The 15,431-nt window shown below is 40.1% G+C and overlaps 1 long non-coding RNA gene across 1 annotated transcript; it reads left to right on the forward strand.

The window, feature by feature from the left end:
* The first annotated feature begins 13,552 nt into the window (after window positions 1-13,552).
* LOC119129547 lies at window positions 13,553-14,376 on the forward strand. Its single transcript, XR_005099244.1, has 3 exons — window positions 13,553-13,707; window positions 14,182-14,218; window positions 14,315-14,376. It is a non-coding gene; the product is annotated as an uncharacterized LOC119129547 (long non-coding RNA).
* Window positions 14,377-15,431: the final 1,055 nt, after the last annotated feature.

Raw genomic sequence — 15,431 nt, forward strand, 5'->3', positions numbered from 1 at the left:
TCTGAATCTGACATTTGATGTCCCTCTCCAGCGCCACTGAATAGACCTGATAAGGGAGGCTATGTCATAGGTCATAGAGGGACCTCCCACCGAAAACTCTGAGGGACATTGTTGAACGCTTTCTCCACGTCCAAATGCCTTGTAGATACATAGGTTGGGCGGACCTTGTGATGATATAGGGATGGTCCATTGTTTCACAGCCACGATGAAAACCATAGTGCTCCTGCTGAATCTGAGATTTTATGTCCCTATCCAGCACCACTGAAAAGACCTGACAAGGGAGGCTATGTCATAGGGGTACATGCAGTAAAAGAAGTTTAAAGAAAATGGGCTTTAAACTCTGCACTGGCCTATGTCATGGATGTGTGACGTAAGCGAAGTTGCCGTAGCCAGGGTCAAGTCGTGAAGAGTGGAGTGGGTGATGTCTTATATGTTTCCTACCCACAAGGTACATGTCATACTGGTATCAGTGCATACAATTTGAGCATGAATCAAATCGTACATGTACAGTGGTACACGTCCATGAATCCTTAGTAACTGGACATCCTTCAGTCATTTGGAACAAGAATCAATTGTAGGCCATAATGGCGTGTTTGCAGTAAGCAAGACCACCTGCCTTCACACACAGCAGATTCAGGGTAACTCAAGTCTGTGTTGCAGTGTAGTTTGAAATCACTGCATTTAATGTCACTAGGGGATCTCATTTATGTACTCTGCTGGATATTTTTGCAAGAGAATACAATCCTGCAGTCTTGTATTTTTGTTTTCTTTCTCGCTTATTTTCCTAAAGCAAGAATAAAGAAAAGGCTCAGAAATACATGTCATGTCATGAAAGCAAAAGACAGATAAGTAGAAATTTTATATATATATATTTTTTCAAGCGTGGAAAAAAACACGGAAAAACCCTTTACAATAGATACATTATTCATGCACTCACACATTCACACTCTGGAGGTAGTAAACTACGTAAGTAGCCACTGGGAAAGGCTAACGGAGGCGTGGCTGACAGTATGTGCCGACGGCCCCTCTGACCACCACCAAAATTTCACACGTAGGTACCGTAAATTCCGGACTATAAATTGTGACTTTTTTCTCAAATTTTGAACCCTGGGGTTTATAGTCCGGTGCGGGTTATATAGGGTTTTTTATTTGTGATTTTTGTGATGACTTGATCACTTTTATACACTCGAAAAAAGGCTGTGGACCGCCGTTGTGCGGCACCGCTTTGCTGGGCGGAGGGATATGTGACATGGTCACTGGGGAGAAAAGTGCTGTGTTGATCGCATGTCCAGGCAAATAGTGCCGTATAATTCACACAAAGAAGAGACAGAATGAGATCAAAACGGACATTACTGAAAAAAGGAAGCTTTTATACACAAACCGTCATTATGGGGGACAAAAGAAATGCATATTATACCGCTTTTAAGTTAAAGGCAGTCGATTTGGCCCATTGTTAATTACATCGTATTGCGTCACCCTTTTCTTTCTTTATTTCCCAGTCAGGTCTACTCGAGAGTTATACGTGTAGCTCGCTAGTTTAATGTAACTTAGCGCTTCGTGCATGAATAAAATTAGCGTGAACAGACCCTCATCATGGAAAATGCTAGAAGAAATGCATAAAAGCGATGACTAAAGAGAGACTGAGAAAGTGTGTGGCGAAGAATATCTAACACTATTCCAATCGGACACTGAGGAGGAAGACTTCGATGGTTTCAGTGCACAGGAGGAAGATGAAGACGGCTCTTTTTTTACTTTTACTGGTATGTTTTTTTAACCAGCCCTTCTGTGCTACCGTGTTGGTGCTGTGTTACCGCCGCGTCTCAGTGACTTTTACCGGTATGTTTTTTTTAATCCAGCCCTATTAGTGCTGTGTTACTTCCGTGTTGCTGCGGTATTACTGGCACGTCACAGGCAGTGTTTGGAAAGAAATGTTAAGCTATGTTATTAAAACTTTAAAAAGGCTTTCTGTGTACCGTCTTTTTTTGTAAATAACTCGCGTGCACACTTCCGTGTTGCTGCGATACTACTGCTGCGTCACAGGCAGTGTTTAGAAAGACATGTTAAAGTATGTTATTAAAACTTTAAAAAGGCTTTCTGTGTACTGTTTTTCTTTGTAAATAACTCGTGCGCATGTGCGTTTTATACTCCGGTGCGGCTTATATAAGAAAAAAGAACTAAAATGTCCCCGAATTTTAGCTGGTGCGGCTTATAGTCCGGTGCGCCTTATAGTCCAACAATTACGGTATACATCAGTGTGAGTGCCAAAATATTCAGATTTGTGGAGCTACAGTTATCCCATTCTCTGCTTTGTTCTGACTGCCACATTCCATCCATCCATCCATCCATCCATCCATCTTCTACCGCTTATCCGGGGTCGGGTCGCGGGGGCAGTAGCTTTAGGAGGGACGCCCAGACGTCCCTTTCTCCAGCCACTTTGTCCAGCTCATCCCGGGAAATCCCAAGGCATTCCCAGGCCAGCCGAGAGACATAGTCTCTCCAGCGTGTCCTGGGTCGTCTCCTGCCGGTGGGACATGCCCAAAAAACTTCCCCGGGGAGGCACCCAGGGGGCATTCTAATGGGATGCCCGAGCCATCTCATCTGGCTCCTCTCAACGTGGACGAGCAGAGGCTCGACCTATCTCTAAGGGAGAGCCCGGACACCCTGCGGAGGAAACTCATTTTGGCCTTTCGGCTCAGCTCTCTCTTTACCACGACGGACTGGTACAGACTCCGCATCACAGCGGACGCTGCACTGATCCGCCAATCGATTGCGCTCCATCCATCCTGCCCTCTCTCGTGAACAAGACCCCAAGATATTTGAACTCCTCCACTGCGGGCAAGATCTCATCCCCGAACCGGAGAGGGCATTCCACCTTTTTCGACTGAGGTCTCCGATTTGGAGGTGACGACCTTCATCCCGACCGCTTCACACTCGGCTGCAAACCGCTCCGGCAAGAGCTGGAGATCACGGCTTGAAGAATCCAACAGCACCACAACGTCTCTAAAAAAGCAGAGATGCAATGCTGAGGTCACCAAACCGGACATCCTCAACGCCCCAGTGTGCCTAGAAATTCTGTCCATAAAGGTTATGAACAGAATCTGTGACAAAGGGGAGCCTTGGCGGAGTCCAACCCTCTCAGGAAACGAATGTTACTTACTGCCGGAAATCCGGACCAAATTCTGGCATCAATGATACAGGGACCTCCCTTATCAGTGGACTCAGCACCCCGTACTCCCGAAGCACCCCCCACAGAACTCCCCGAGGGACACGGTCGAACGCCTTTTCCAGGTCCACAAAACACGTGGCTTGGTTGAGCGAACTCCTATGCACCCTCGAGGATCCTGCCGAGTGTATAGAGCTGTTCCACGGCCAGGACGAAAACCACACTGCTCCTCCTGAATCCGAGATTCGACCTCCCGATGGACCTTCCTCTCCAGCACCCCTGAATAGACCTTACCAGGGATTCCTCTGTAGTTGGAACACATCCTCCGGTCCCCCTTCTTAAAAATGGGGACCACCACCTCAGTCTGCCAATTCTTAGGCACTGTCCCTGATGTCCACGCAATGTTGTAGAGGCATGTCAGCCAGGACATCCCCACAACATCCAGAGCCTTTAAGAACTCCGGGCGAATCTCATCCACCCCCAGAGCCTTGCCTTTGAGGAGCTTTTTAACTACCTCGGTGACTTCGATGCCAGAGATTTGAGAGTCCATCTCAGAGTCTGCAGGCCCTGCTTCCACAACGGAAGGCGTGTTGGTTGAATTGAGGTCTTCGAAGTATTCTCCCCACCGACTCACAACGTCCTGAGTCGAGGTCAGCAGCACGTCGTCTCCACTGTAAACAATGTTTCCCGCTCCTGAGACGCCGGATGGTGAACCAGAATTTCCTCGAAGCCGCCCGGAAGTCATTCTCCATGGCCTCGCCAAACTCCTCCCATGCCCGGGTTTTTGCCTCAGCAATCCCAGAGGCCGCGTTCCGCCTGGCTATCGGGTACCTGTTGGCTGCCTTCGGAGTCCCACAGGCCAAAATGGCCCGATAGGACTCCTTCTTCAGCTTGACAGCATCCTTTACCACCGGTGTCCCCCAGCGGGTTCGGGAGTTGCCGCCACGACAGGCACCAATCACCTTACAGCATCAGCTCCAGTCGGCCGCCTCAACAATGGAGGCACGGAACATGGTCCACTCAAACTCAATGTCCCCCACCTCCCATGAGATGTGGAAAAAGCTCTGCGCGAGATGGGAGTTGATGCTCTCTCTGACAGGGGATTCTGCCAGACGTTCCCAGCAGACCCTCACAGTACGTTTGGGTCTGCCAGGTCAGACCGGCATCTTCCCACACGATCGGAGCCAACCCACCACCAGGTGGTGATCAGTAGACAGCTCCGCCCCTCTCTTCGGCCGAGTGTCCAAAACATGCGGCCAAAAATCCGATGACACGACTACAAAGTCGATCATCGAACTGCGGCCAACGGTGTCCTGGTGCCAAGTGCACACTCTTATGTTTGAACATGGTGTTTATTATGGAAAATCCATGTTGAGCACAAAAGTCAAATAATAGAACACCGTACGGGTTCTGATCGGGGGGGGCGATGCACGTTTACACTCTAAAACACCAATTCCGGCCCCCGATCAGATTTCATACGGCCCGCAGCTTCAGTCTTATAATGTATTATTTATGGCCCACGTGTACTGTCAAACTGAATTAAAAAAAAAAAGAAATCATGAAACTTGAAACTGTAATTCCTCCTATTACCAAAAGCTGGGAGCACCACCCCTCTCCGCTCATTTCTGCCATGGTGACTGCAAAGAAAACGAGGGAAGTTGACATTGAGGGCCGTCGCTTTCAAGAGAAATGGGAATTACAATACTTCTTCACTAAAAATCAAGGCAATTGTATTTGTCTCATTTGTAAAGAGACGGTTGTCTTGTTTAAACATTTCAACCTAAAGAGACACTATCAGACTAAACATGCTAACACATACGACAAGCTAACAGGGAGTGACCGCGCTGATAAAGTGAAGCAGCGCCAAGCTGAACTGGCATCACAACAGCTATTCTTCACGCGGGGCTGTGAAACAAAAGTAAATATTACTAAAGCAGGCTACGAAGTGGCCATGTTAATACTGTTGATGTTATGAACCTGTAGACGTGACACAAACTATTACTTTCTGAAAGATATTGTAAATGACAAGAACAAAATTCACCTTTTAAGTTTTGATAATAACAGACAACTTTGCATTACTTATAACTTCTGTTTAAATTGTTCATGAGGCAAAAATAATTTTAAACTCATGTAAATTTAAGGTATTTCATACAGTTTGTTCAATGTTATCTCACTCTTCAGATAGGAATGAAAGGCAGAATTTGTGTTTCTAGAGTTGTTCACATCTGCCTGAGTGGCTTATATTTGGTTATTTTGTCATTTGAAAAATAAAGACAATTGTGACAATGAAAATTGTTTTATAAGAGTGTGTATTTGCATGAACTTTTTGTAGTTACAAAATGTCAACAAAAAACTATTGGCCCCCGGGCCCCTTCACTTTAACAAAACTGGCCCTCCTTGCAAAAAGTTTGGACACCCCTGGTATAGGTGAAGGTTTTTTCAAGGGTATAGCGGAGACAGCCAGCAAATTAAGAGCTGTGTGGTGTAACCCTTAGACACACAAAAACGACCAGGAAACCAGGTCAGCAACGACCAGAAAAGGTAATTTTCTAGTGCAATCTTTGGAATAACGAACGGTAATAAATTCACATTCCAGCTATTCTTTTATCCATCCGTGTCCATCCAAGAACCCACCCTTCTACCAGGGACGTGCGATCAGAGGAGGCAAGGGAGGCCGTGCCTCCCCTGCCAAATGAAAAGGGGAAAAAACAAATTCAATTGTTTTTATTATAAAGTCATTTTCCTTTTAATTTCAGTAGTTTTGTATCATTTTGAACCAAAATCGCTGAATTTTTATAGTTACGTTAAAACCGAAGACGAGTCACTCGGAGGAGCCAACTTCCTGCCTATGCTGACAGGCTATGCAGTTAGACTGAACTGCTGTCTGTCTCTATGTCGCTGTTTAAGTGTTCAAACACTGTGGCTATATTAACTAATTTCCGTAGTTAAGCTGATGTATATATCTAGTGTTTTTTGTCATTTGTCTGTGACGTCGTGTTTCTGGCTTTGAATAGAGACCCAACGGAGGCAACGAAAAAAAGTTCTCTTGCCTTATGGCAGGGAGTGCTAGTGATCCCGGGATGCTTCTTGCGCCCACCTGTCGAATAAGTGATCTCCAGTTCAAATTTACAGTGAACAACTGAGGAGCAGTCGTCCATTTATTTCGTTTTACATTCGTTTTTGTTTTTGTTTTTACATTTTGTTTTACAATGGAGGATTACATATGCAAACGAAAACGATTTTCAACTAAGGCTTTTCGGTCGAAGCAGAAGGTCATCAGTAAAGGAAGGCCAACTCCGGAGTTAAAAGGTTTGATCCGGACAACGGGACTTCGGAGTAGGGCTGTGGACTCGGACTCGGGGACTCGGACTCGGTCGGACTCGGTCATTTTTTTGCCGGACTCGGACTCGGTGCTGATTTTGACCGAGTCCACCGAGTCCGACAATAAAAAAAATACGTTCAATTTTATTTTCATCATGCTGCTGAGAATGCGCGTAGGAATACTGTCCACAGCCCTGCTTACGATCAATGCGGCCGAGGTTGATGGCTCCACATCGACGGAGGAGGATGAGTTTGAAAAAGAACTTGACAGCATTGAGCGCCGCCGGCGTTTGTCGGCCGCCACCTCGCCAACCGACATAGATGAAGAAATTGGGGCAATGTTGGCACTTGGTCGAATGAAAGAGAGCCTATTTGTTACAGCTGATCGTTATCCGTCCGGCCTCAAGGCAGCGACTCGGACACTAACAGCAATGCCAATCAGCCAAGTCAGCGTAGAGCGCCTGTTTTCCGGGCTCAAGTTTATCATGTCTGATCAGCGCGGCGCGATGAAGGCTGACTTGGTTGAGGCGATTTTGTTCCTAAGAACAAACTCAAGTCGTTGAATTGAAACTTGAAAGTATCTGTTTATTGTATTCGTTTATATGTTTAATAAAGACAAAGCCATCACAAAACTGTTGTAATTATTTAGATTTTGATCTAAATTAGCCTTGAATAAAGACTAAGCAGTCACATGAATTAACAGAAAAAATGGACAGCCGGACTCGGACTCGGTGGTCAAGAGGCCGGACTCGGACTCGGAGCAAAAATCCGACCGAGTCCACAGCCCTGCTTCGGAGCATGTCTATTCAAACGGAGTGGTACGCACGATCGAAAAGTTTTTGATTCCATGTGCTTTAATGAGTGTTTTTATGTGTGAAGACTGCTGATATCGGATTTTAATTAAAATTGTTCAAATTAAATAATGTATAAGCTACTCTAGAGCAGCGTTCCCCAACCTTTTTTGCGACACGATCAGATGTCGGACAAATTTTAATGGAGGGGGGGTGACGTCAGTGCCTCCCCAGTCATGAACCTCACTGCACGTCACTGCCTTCTACCCACCCTTCGATATATCTATTCATCCGCCCATTCGTTCATCCACTTTGTAAGACCAAATATTAATTATACTATATGTTTCTAATTTTATTTTTGGCAGACTGTCTCTGATTATGTATTTACTGGACTTTTTTTTAACACAAATATCAAGGAGTGATATCCCACTATATGGTCAAAACATTGTAGCCCACACTATAAAGTGAAAGATCCTCATTACAAGTTAACTTTACCAGCTACTTTATGGTTGCAAATTCATTTTAAAGTGTCAAAATCATTATTAAATTAATGAATGCTCCATTTTAAGTCATTTAAACTCGAGTAAATAATTACCCTGTCAGCCATAGACGTCTATTAGACATCTGGTCTATGTATAGACCTAATTTAGACGTCTAGAATTGGTCTCGATATAGACTTAAAATAGACGTCTAAATTAAAAACATTAAATATGATCATATTTCGAAATTTTACAGTCTGAACCAGCTGTAAATTGTATAAATAATGTACAGAAGTTGTTTGGATTTGTGTTTAACAAAGCATATTGATCCGTACATGTGAATTGGTTATTTCTGTAACCTGATATAGACATCTATTTTAGGTTATTTTATAGACCTAAAATAGGCGTCTAAATTAGTTCTATATATAGACCTAAAAGAGACGTCTAAATTAGGTTTATATGTAGACCTAAAATAGATGACAAATTTAAATCCATTAGATATGAAATATTAAACCCTAAACCAGCTGTAGGTTGTATAAATAATGAACAGAGGTTGCATTGCTTTGTTTTAAACGACCATTGATCCAGGTGAAGTGTGGTTATTTCTGTGACCTGACTTTAGGTCTATGGAATAACCTAAAATAGATGACAAAATTAAATCCATCAAATATGATCATATTAAACCTAAAACAAGTTGTGTTGCTTTGTTTTAAACAACCATTGATCCGTGTAAAGTGTCATTGGGGCGAAGGAATAACCTAAAATATACGACAAAATTAACTCCATCAAATATAAAATATTAAACCCAAAACCATTCTGTAAGTTGTATAAATAATGTACAGAAGTTGTGATGTTTTGTTTTAAACAACCATTGATCCGTGTGAAGTGTGGTTATTTCTGCAACCTGAGGCCAAAATTAAATCCATCCATCCATTTTCTATACCGCTTGTCCCCACCATCAAATATGAAATATTAAACCCTAAACCAGCTATAAATTGTATAAATAATATTCATAATTTGTATTGCGTTCTTTTAAACAACCAATGATCCCTGTGAAGTGTGGTTATTTCTGTAACCTGATATATAAGTCTATATTAGGTTATTCCATAGATACCAAAATTAAATCCATCAAATATGAAATATTGAACCCCTAAACCAGCTGTAATTGGATGGGATTGCAATGTTGTATTGCTTCGTTCGAAACGCTAGGGGCAGACACGAGCATAAATTGTGTGCCACTGTAAAAAAAAACAGGAGGAAGAAGAAGTGTATGTAGTGGTTTTCTTAAGTAAAAAAAATCTCAAGTGAATAAAATCTTTTTGAAAGTTTATAACTGTACATATAAGGCATATAACTGCCTACATTTTCGTTTCGTTTCGTTTAGTTTATTTCAAACGTGAAAAAAGAATACGATTATTGTACACAATGAAAAGACATGACAAAATACATGCATATACATATATACACATACAGACATACCCACATACATACACATATACATATATATATACATATAAAAATATACATATACATATATATACATATACACATACACATGCCTACAAGCGTAGCAATAAAGATATAACCGCAAAAGAACCATAAGTCACATTCACATGTCTGAAAAGGAGTAGGAAGAAGTATAATTTATTTAATCCCACCCCCTTTTAATAATCCCTAAATACCCAGCCATAAATCATTTTGCCTCAGTTATCCCAACAAAATACTAAATTACTAAATTATCTCCCACCTGCTGCTCGCTAGACACTAAACATGTACCTACACACTATTAATACATACGTATATTTCACACACAGACACTTAACATACATACATACCTCAAATACAACACAAAGATACCTGAATGGTAGAAATAAACAAAATAAAAACAAAAAATAAAAAACAGCCTGAACAAAACAATGACAAACAGACAAACAAAACCAACAAAGAAACGTAAATCGATAAATACTAAGCACCCCATGATACTCATACACCCTCATTTCTGTACCTTGTAAAAATAATTTCTTCTTTATATCTTTTTTTAAACTGATAGATGTTTGAACATTCCCTGAGCGTTTCCTCCAAAGTATTCCATAACTTAACTCCACATATTGAAATACAGAATGTTTTTTTTGTTGTGCGTGCCTTCCTTATCCTGTAATTAAATGTCCCCCTTAAATTATAACCCCCTTCCCTCCCAATGAAAAGATTCTGAATATTAGTTGGCAACAGATTATTTTTTGCTTTGTAAAGTATTTGTGCTGTCCGGAATTCCACTATATCTTTGAGTTTGATGAGTTTTGACTCTAAGAATAATGAATTTGTATGATCCCTGTATCCTGCCCCATGAATGATCCGTATTGCTTTTTTTTGTCAAATAATAAGTGGATATATTGTGCTTATGTAATTATTACCCCAGATTTCTACACAATACATAAAATATGGAAGAACTAGTGTATTATAAAGGATGCGAAGTGTTGTATGATCCAGAGCCTGTTTTGCTCTATTTAATACTGCGATGCACCTTGAGATTTTAGTTTGTACATGTTTAACTTGTGATTTCCAACTGATCTTATCATCTATAGAGGCTTTGCAGTCACGTGGTTTTATCACGTGATTTTGTGTTATGCCGCCATCTTGGCGGTCAACTCGTCAGCTCGTTCCTACGTGTTTGTATAGATTGTTTGATTTCTGCGCTACATTTTCACCGATTTCATCCGAATTATGGCCGATTTGCTATCCAACGAAGTTGGGCATTTGGATGAAGAATCCAAGAAACGTTACAGAGAGAAGTTGAACCTTGTTGGCACAACGGATCCGTACCTTTTACCGAGAAGCATGCTAAAATCGCCCGAGCATTTTGCAACAGCCGACCTGCCTGAACTCTCATATCCAGATATTTATAATTACCTCGTCGATTTGTTTTGTAATGGCATTTCATAACTTGACATATTAAAAAACTGAATAGAGTGAAATCATTCAGATACTGTACCTGTCTGTTCAAGTTGCTACCATTTTTATTTTTTGTTTATTTTTGCATGATGCCACATCTGATTGGCTTGAAAACTTAACCAATAAAAATTTTAACCTTGTGCCAATGGCTTGAAAACTTTACCAATGTAGATTTTACCTTGTGCCAAATGAAGTAACAAAAACCCTCTTGTTAAAAAATGCTACATTAAAAAAAAATTGTTTCACAAGGTTCATAATACTTTTTGGGGAAATTTCCTAATGCATTCACTCGAGAATTAATTGTTCAATTCCAATATGAAGTTCAATATTTACATTGATAACGTTTTCAAGCCAATCAGATGAAGCATCATGAAAAAATAAACACAAAATAAAAACGGGGGGGTGAACTGAAGAAATCATCCCATTCCCTGCCTTGCTGCTCTTGCTGCCTTTCTAAAAATGCACCCAGCATTTTCAACAATCATATTTGTACCATCCCATATTGTATTATTTCACATTTTGTGAAACAAATCAGGGGTGAATAGTTTGTTTACATACCTGATATGAAGTCCTCATTGCATATCCTTGTGTAAATCGTAGGTTTCCATCGTTCACGACGAATATCCGCGATCCATTTATCAAGTTTTTTCATGTTCGCCGGAAATCTATAGAAGCTAAGATTTGGTTTATCGCCTCGTCTATTGCTACATCCAACAGCACAGCAGGTATCCGGCATTTTTAAGCTCAAATAGCAGCAGATATAACAAGAAAGCGTGTGTGAGTCGTTGACCGGCACTGAAAAGTTGACCGCCAAGATGGCCGCCAAGCTAATGTGGGTAGCTTGATGACGTCAGCTGCAAAGCCTCTATTGTCACCCCTAAAAATTTAATCTCATTCACTCTTTGAATAATAACCCCATCCAGCTTTATCTCTAGTTTCAAATTAGTTCTGTGATTACCAAAAAGTATTACTCTTGTTTTGCTTCGGTTTAAGTATAATTTATTGCTGTCCAACCATACCTTTAATTTGCTTAATTCATTATTTATTAGTGTTGTTAAGGTGTGTAAATCACTACCAGAACAAAAAATATTTGCGTCATCTGCAAACAAAACCATCTTCAAAATATGTGATACCTTGCATATATCATTTATATATAATATAAAAAGTTTAGGGCCCAACACTGACCCCTGAGAGACGCCACAACTAATGTCCAAACACGTTGAACAAGTGTCACCCAACTTCACAAACTGCTTCCTTTTTGTTAAATAGCTCTTGATCCATTCTAATGGTTTCCACCTGATGCCATACCGATGTAATTTATTGAATAATATTTCATGATTTATTGTGTCAAATGCCTTTCTTAGATCAATGAATATCCCAACTGTATATTGTTTTAGGTCTATTGCGTTAGTAATTTCCTCCACTGAGTCAATTAGTGCCAGTGATGTTGCTATGTTGGATCTAAATCCATATTGACTTTCAGTGAGTACTTTATATTTATCTATAAATTTGTCCAGTCGTTTATTGAAAAGTTTTTCCAGTATTTTAGAAAATTGTGATAGTAATGATACAGGTCTGTAGTTTGTGAAATGGTGTTTGTTCCCGGTTTTATACAAAGGTGTGATTTTTGCTATTTTCATTTTATCTGGAAATATACCGGTCTGAAATGATAGGTTACAGATGTATGTTAATGGTTTAGAGATCCCCTCAATCACTCGTTTTACGGTAATCATATCAATGTCATCACAGTCTTTGGATGTCTTGTTTGTGCATTGGGAGACTATCTTTATAATTTCTTTCTCATCCGCTGCTTTGAGGAACATTGAGCTCAGATTCCTATCTATTAAACTATTACACTGCTCCTCAGTTGTTACTGAATCTGGTATTTGTTTGGCCAGATCAGGTCCCGTATTTACAAAGAATGTATTAAAGTTATCAGCCACTTCTTGCATATCATACTTCTCAGTATTCCTGATAATAAAATATTTAGGATAATTAATTTTTTTAGAGCCATTTTTTATTACAGTATTCATTATATTCCATATTTCTTTGGTGTTATTTTTATTATCATTTAATATTTTACTATAGTATTCTTTTCTAGCAGCTCTTTTAATATTAGTTAGTTTATTCTTATATTGTTTATATTTATTTTCTGACTCTTTAGTTCTCTGTCTTATAAATTCTCTGTAAAGTGTATTTTTCTTTTTACAGGCATTTTGTAAGCCCTTTGTGATCCAGGGATGATCTACATACTTTAGTTTCCTATTATTTACTTTTACAGGGCAGTATTTGTCATATAGCCTTTTGAAAATTTTTAAGAATTCCTCATATGCACAGTTAATATTATTTTCATTGTATATAATATCCCAGTTTTGTGACATTAAACCATTTTTAAATGCGTTTATTGTTTCTTCTGTTTTAATTCTTCTGTATTCCTGTTTTTTGGCCGGTTGGATAATTTTATAGTTGTCATCAAATTTAAAATCACATTTAAAAAGGAAATGTTATTTTTGACAAGAGGTTATGCCGTGTGCGTTTAAACTTCACATGTGAATTCAAAACTAATGTAAATAATGGCATTGCTTTTGCAGATGTCAGCAGTTCGCTTTCAAAAATCGCCATGGCTATTATAAAACAAAACCAAGATCAAACCGTAAGTATAGATCACAAATTTTAGATTTTCTGATGGCATGCCAAAGATGTAATTTCCCTTTTTACCCATGATGTGATTGACTCCAGATTTAGGACATGGAGTGGCACGTGAAAAGGTAGGTTTTTATCTTCTGATGTCATTAAAATGTGCACCTAACTTTGTTTTGCGATCAACAGGGCTTGGAAATCTAATCACTTCAAAAGTTAAAATTGTGTTGTGTCATGTGATTAACAGCGGTTAATGGGTGAATTGTCAAATCAGACATCTTCTCTTTCCCTTTCCCTCTTTTTCAGACTCCAAGCCTGGATAAAAGAGAAGCATCTGTATTAAAAACTGACCGGACTCCACAAGGTACAGATTGATTTTTGACTTATTCTTGATTGTAGAAGTAATCACAACTGCCTTGTGTTATCTTTGGAAATTGAACTGTTATTGGTGGTTTGAATATACATATGTATGCTTAGGTACTGTCGCGCATATGCAAAAAGCGTAATTGCAATCTTCAATATGGAACTTGCATTTATGACATGTCATTGCCTTGACTTTCACACTCCGGAAACCGGGGCGGATGTCAAAGTTAAAAATAAAACCCAGGTTCACCCTGTACATTTTCATCATTTGGATAACAACTTGTAGAACAAGCAATTTTATCAGTACTATTTTAAAATAACGTGATTGGATATGTACAACAGCCAAATTAAATTGCACCACATACAAAGGCACAGACAGAATGCCATCATTTTTTTTTTCAAACAGGGCAAAATTTATCATTGGACAATGGTTCATTTGAATTTTGCAGCTAACATTTGCTTCATTCTTCAACAGCTAGGAAGTGAGTGTGAAACGCCCATGACGGGGAAAAGTAAGAATTTTTTTTGTAGGCATTAGTCATTTAAAAAGAGTTCATAGCTGCAGTAATTTAAGTGAGTATTTTATTTCTATTTCTCTTTATTCTCAGAGATTCTGAAGGTCATTGTGGAGCCCCTTCTGGCAACCCCTGGGCTGAGGAGCCTCAACTCTCGTTCATGATGTGACGCGGAGAGTGGACGGTGACCATGACTGATCTGGAGACCTTTGACATGATGTCCAAGGAAATAAATGACAAAGAGGATGCAAGACTGAATGACAGAATTGATTAAGCTTGGAATTGGTTAGTCAAAATTTTGGATGCCCCCCCCCTCACTCTTGATCGCTTACAAATGGGATGTAGGGTTCTGTTTTGTTTAATTGCTGTACTGTCAAAGTTACTGACTTTTAAGTTATTTTTTGCTTGATTTACAAGAAAAAAAGTCCTCAATTCAATTTTGTCTACTCATAATTTCACTCTTCTGAGACACTGTTCATCATTCCTTGTATACAGATTGCAAAGTAGTCTTGTGTTAGGAGGCCGCTGATTGGAAGACCATGGACAGGTATGATTAGTTTGACATACAGTATGTACCGTATTTTCCGCACTATTAGGCGCACTTAAAAACTTAAAATTTACTCAAAAAACCACAGTGCGCCTTATATATGGATCAATTGATGAAATTGTTGATCCATACTGGTTGTACACAGCGCTCTGCCAAAATGTTTCAGTACGTTTTAAAACGACTAGTAAATTACAAGGTCGCATCGCTTCCCAGCATTACGGCAACCGTGGTCAGGGGGCGTCACTGAATAGCTGTTGTACCCGCGAGGCTATTTCATTTCAAAATAGGCTGTTCCGTTAATGTTTTCAAGTACGTTTACGGATCAATATCCAACGGAATCATAAATAAGCAGCACCAATATGTTAAATCAGTCTTTAGTCAGTTCCGATCACATTTATGGGAGAAAGTTTGAGAAACGTGATTGTTTACAGGGGGCCGCCATGACACTTTGCTGAGGCTCATGGGAGTCTGTGAGCTGAGGCTCATGGGAGTTTGCGGGTGGCTAATGCTATAATGATAGCTGCTATACGCACGGGGCTATTTCATTTCAAAATAGGCTGCTCCGTTAATGTTTCGAGTTTACGGATTGATATGGAAGGGAAACAGAAGTAAGCAGTACCAATGTGTTAGATCGAACTTTAGTCGGTTCCGATCACTTTTATA

This window comes from Syngnathus acus, chromosome 10, assembly GCF_901709675.1.
Source record: "Syngnathus acus chromosome 10, fSynAcu1.2, whole genome shotgun sequence".
NCBI lineage: Eukaryota > Metazoa > Chordata > Actinopteri > Syngnathiformes > Syngnathidae > Syngnathus > Syngnathus acus.